Source organism: Cupressus sempervirens, chromosome 5 (assembly GCF_028749045.1).
Source record: "Cupressus sempervirens isolate cs-2001-9-10 chromosome 5, ASM2874904v1, whole genome shotgun sequence".
Taxonomy (NCBI): Eukaryota; Viridiplantae; Streptophyta; class Pinopsida; order Cupressales; family Cupressaceae; genus Cupressus; species Cupressus sempervirens.
The window spans coordinates 592,410,981-592,416,314 of NC_143122.1; positions in this window are offsets into that span (position 1 = coordinate 592,410,981).

The window sequence follows — 5,334 nt, forward strand, 5'->3', positions numbered from 1 at the left end:
AGAACATAGGAGTTTGATTACAATGGTATGAGGGGGTCTTCACAGTAGGGAGATCTCAAAGAAAAGTGAACATGTGGTCATGGTAGACATCAGTCTCCCATTTATGTGATAGAAATAGATACTGAAATATACATCCATCCAGATAAGTTGCACAAGCAATAAAGTAGCTGATGTGTCTCTTGTGAATATGGGCCATTACATTATAGTAATCTTCTTTTAGTAGTACATTCTATTATTTATGCTTGACAATATATTTAGTACTCATATGAAACTTGATTTATCTCCTCATCACATTATCCTTTATTCAAAGAGCTTATAATTATACAATTTTTTAACATTTCTTACCCATAAAGCAAAAATAGTCCAAACCTAAAAGTCTCATCTAACTAGCAAATTCTTCATTCGTCAAAAAATATTCAATTGTCCTTTGTCAAAAATATCAAAGCAACAAATGCAAGAGAATGTATATCATAAAAATTCCACCTACACAAATTGTTCATCTTAAAATATTCCTTGCAAAATTAGTGGAAAATAAAGATAGGTTTTTATTAAACAGTATATTAGTCCCATGTTCATATTAGTGTATATGAATTGGCAAGGTTCAATTTATTCCCAAGTTTTCTCTTATGGTAAATAAAATATAATGTTTTCAGCAACATGTATTAGGTACAATGAATACCCTTACAATGGAAGCATATTACATCGAAGAGAGGTCATGTTTATGTTGTGATCTAAAAGATGACTTTTACGACTCCACTCAATTTGACAATTGGTCCATTCAACTCAAACTTACCCATCTCACTGTGATAAATACATCTTGTTAAATTTATTTAAAATAAGAGGCAAATTGACTCAATTCCATTTTAGAATCAAGAAACGGAGGAATGAGTGTATAAGACCCTTGGTGCTTGAAGGATCATGGTCAACCTGCATCAAAGAAAATTTAAAATATTTAAAATATTTTTTTAAACCATTTTTTTATTTTGTTTTATTGTGTCCGCTATAAAAGATGAAGCTTGGTAATTCCAAATTGGGCTTTCTAATTAGATAATTGATTTAATTCCATAATGGGATTTCTAATTGGATGCCTAGTGCAAAGCCAAGATGGGTTATCTAATTGAATGATTGATATAGAACATTTAATGCAATTTCTCAAGGAGTATAAGATATTATCAATTCCTCATAAATTTAAGTAGTTTCAAAGTGGTTGAGAGTATAGGAGTTTGGGTAATCAAGTATTGAAGTAGATTAATTGTGGTATCAATAGTTTGAAAGAGATGTGCAATGAATATATATGTCAATCTTTAGATCCATTTTTACATTTGTTTCTCACAAGATGCAATGAAGTGATGAATAAACAAATCCTTAGTCACTACCATATTCAGAGGTGGTTGTTGAAGATGATAGCAAGTCCATTTACATTATGTTATTTTCCCAAGCAAAGGATAAACTTGTAAAGACCTACCCTATCTCGCTGAGAAATCCCTCAACTCCCCTCTACAATATTGTCCTAAAAATGCATTCTCACCCTTGAAATAAGGTATAGCACAATTCAAAAGAGAAGGAAAATAGAGCCAAACATGACTATTAATATTTCTACTGTGATTGTGACATATAACATATATTATTTTATTATAAAAGTAGGAATGAATAAGAAATTGATCCATTCATGTGAAAATATTCCAACTACACCATAGAAAATAATGGTTGTGTATAAGCTTACACTTCTTGGAAAAGAATTCTATATCATACAAATTATCTTAAGATGCCTAGTAAGTAGGTACAATAAGGCATCCAATATGTGTTGAATTGTAAGATTATCTCCCTTGAAGGAATCTTACCTAGATTTCCTCTTATACTCTTTGGAATTTTGTCAAAAGACTTTGTGCGAATGTTGGTTTTGAATTATAGTTGTAGATGCGATGGAATATAGTACAGGTTCTCATTGTCAATGCCAGATAAAATTGATATCGTACATGAAAAAAAAAACATGCACTTAAGTGAACTAAAATGTAATGTTATTGTTCATTATCATTGTTGTTATGTGCAGCCGAATGAAACTTAGAGGTTAGTTTTTCCCCACTTCATTCCACATGATTTCTCCCTATAATTTTATATGGGGGGGTTTGGGGGTAGTGCTCCCATGATAGGGTCAAGGGGTAGTGCCCCTCGTGGGATCTTGAGGAAGAGCCTCATGCACATTCCTTGCTATATAGGTGGGGTCAAGAAGCATTGCCCCACGAGGCCAAAAATAATTTTATGATTATAAAAGGTGTTAGGAAGTTATTTTCTTATTAAATGACATATTTTATTTCGAATTTTGTAAGTGGCGTAATTATTGTATAAAATGGCTTAGGGTTAGGGATTTCAATATGTATGATGATTTAGTAGCTTCTTGTGGTGGTATTGAGTTGCAAGGGGTTGCTTTTTGGTGGATGTAGTCCAAGGATTGGGTGAACCACGTTGAATATTTGTGTCTTATATTCTCTTATGTGTGATTTATTCCATTGTGATATTTGTTATATTTGCATGTAATTATTATTTTTATCTCTTTGATCTGAACAAAGTGGTATCAAAGCTAGGTTGTTTCACTTATCCTTTGTAGGAAAGTCTCGTAGTTTAGTGGGAGTCTCATGGTTGAGTGGGAGAAATGGAAGATGAAGGTAAGTTGAAGTTTAAGAAGTTTAATGGAAGATAATTTTACTTATGGAAAATGCAAATGGAGAACTACCTCTATCAGAAGGATTTATGGTATCCATTAGGAGGAAAATCCAATAAGGACCCAAAAACATCAAATGGGGATTGGGATATTTTGGACAAGAAGGCACTTGGAAGTATTAATTTATGCTTGGCACAATTAGTTTCATTTAATATTATGTAAGAAAAGATAAAAGTAGAGTTGATTGAAACCCTAGGAAATTTGTATTAAAAGCTTTCCACTTCAAACAAGGTATATCTCATGAAGTGTTTATTTATTATGAAGATGATAGAAGGTGGATCTGTTGTTGACCATTTGAATGAGTTTAATATTTTTATCAGCTAGTCATCTTCTATAAATGGCAATTTTGATGAATAAATTAGGACTCTCTTGATTTTCTTTTCTTTTCCTAAATGTTAGAATGCCTTGGTAATGATTGTGAGTAACTTTTTTCTTGTCATAATAAACTAAAATTTGATGATGTTATTGGTGTTGTGTGAGGAAACTCATAGGAAAATCTCAGGTAGATCTACATCAGGAAGTGTCTTGAATGCACAAAGTAGAGGTAGAACAAATGATGGATGAAAAAATTATGAAAATCATGGGAAATCAAGAGGAAAATCAAATGGAAAAGAGATCTCGATCTAGAGGACCAAGAGATTGTTGGTACTATAAAAAACTAGGTCATAAAAAGAAAGATTATTGGTCACGAAAGAAAAATAAAGGAGATAGAAAAGAAGAAAATAAGGGGCAAATGTGGTGAGTAATAAATCCAAAGAGGATGATTTTCTTCTTCCCTTAAAAATTGTTGATGATTCATGGCTTTTGGATTCAGGGGCTTCATTTCATACTACACCCCATAGAAGTTGTTTTCTTGATTATGTCCAAGGTGCATTTGGGCTATCTTGATTTGGAGATAATAAGCCCTATTAGAGTGTTGGAAAGGGAATAATTAAAATTAAGTTTTAGAATGTGAATCATTGGATACTACAAGAGGTGAGACATGTTCTAATGCAGTGCAAGGACGGTTGTACCTCCAAAGGAGATGACCTAGCCCCAACAAGTAATACCCCTTGATGTAGTGCAATGTCAGGTGTATATCCAAAGGAGATGACCTAGCACTAAGAAAGTAACCACACAATGGAATATAAATAATAACATAAAGATTGAGATCCAAACAACTCCAATTCTCATAATGGAATCATAAGATTTACCTCCAACATGCTCGGTTGTAAGGCCTTCTGGGCTACAACCAATACAAACAAGAATACAACTCAATCCTCGTATATAAAGATCCACATCCTCATTATCATCCCTCAAGAAATTCCTAGCTACTTGATGCTCTATTGAATAATGACTTTAGACATCACAAGATCCTCTACTTATATCAAACTAAGTGACTAGTTGTCCTAACAAGTTACATTAAATAAATACTCAAGCCACAAGTCGACCTGATAGATTACATAACACTTAGGATATGCCCCAAGTTTACGACCATAACTAACTCATAATATAAAATAGCATTGTGTGGCCTTAGACATAGGACCACATGTCATCTAATAAGCTACATACAAGATCACTTAAAGATAATTCCCATGCATCAAAGTACGCAAAATCAATCTCCAAAGTCTATCCAAGAAATAAAGAACATGTTACCAGCAACCACCTGAAGAGCTCTAACTCTAATATGATCACTCTAATCATTTTGTGCACATAGGACAAGGTCCACCAATATACCTTGAACATAACCCTAATCATACGAAGCATAAGGTCCACAAAATCCAAAATTGATGGCCCTACATCACCAATATGTAGGATTGTTAACTACCCTAGAATGCTCCTCCAAGTGTGAAACTACATTCTTAATATCTAGAAGAATATCTTTTAGGATTTAGTACATAAACCTCAAACTGGTTCTTCACATACATTTCCTCCCAGTTATCAACTTGTATACTCTTGCCTTTGTTCCACTTTTACAAATTCTTTCCTACAACAAATGACTCTATATTTGTCTTTGGTGTCCTACGTGTTTGTTTCTCACCCTAATCTCTAACCCTTTGAGAATCCTTCAACTCAACTCGAATACCAACAATCAGGTTCCTCCAATTGAGTTCTGCATTCTACAAAGGAATCAGGAAAAACTTCTTTTGACCCTTCTTAATGATAAACACATTCTTGACACAATCAAGCATTGCCTTACAATCATACTGCTAAGATCTTCCAAGTAATATGTGACAACTATTCATGCCCACAATATCACACAACACCTAACCCACAAGACATTGCTACCTTACTTCCAAAGCATGTTCATCTTGCAACCAACTGATCCTATAAAGAGAAGGATGTCTCACTCTCTTCAAGTCAAGTTTTTTAACCATCTCCTCAACAACTAGACTATCAATACTGCCACCATCCACAGTCACATTCAAACATCTACCTCCATACTTACATCGAGTCCTAAACAAAATTATTCTTTGACAAGGTTCCAAATGTTTCTTACCAAATAATGATGAAAGGATTGTCATTGATGTCAAAGCCAAGTGGGGATATTGATGGAAATATTTTAATTGATGCCAAAGATGCAAAAGAAAAAGTTCAATATCATAAATGTCAAAGACAAAATAAAGGAATTATTG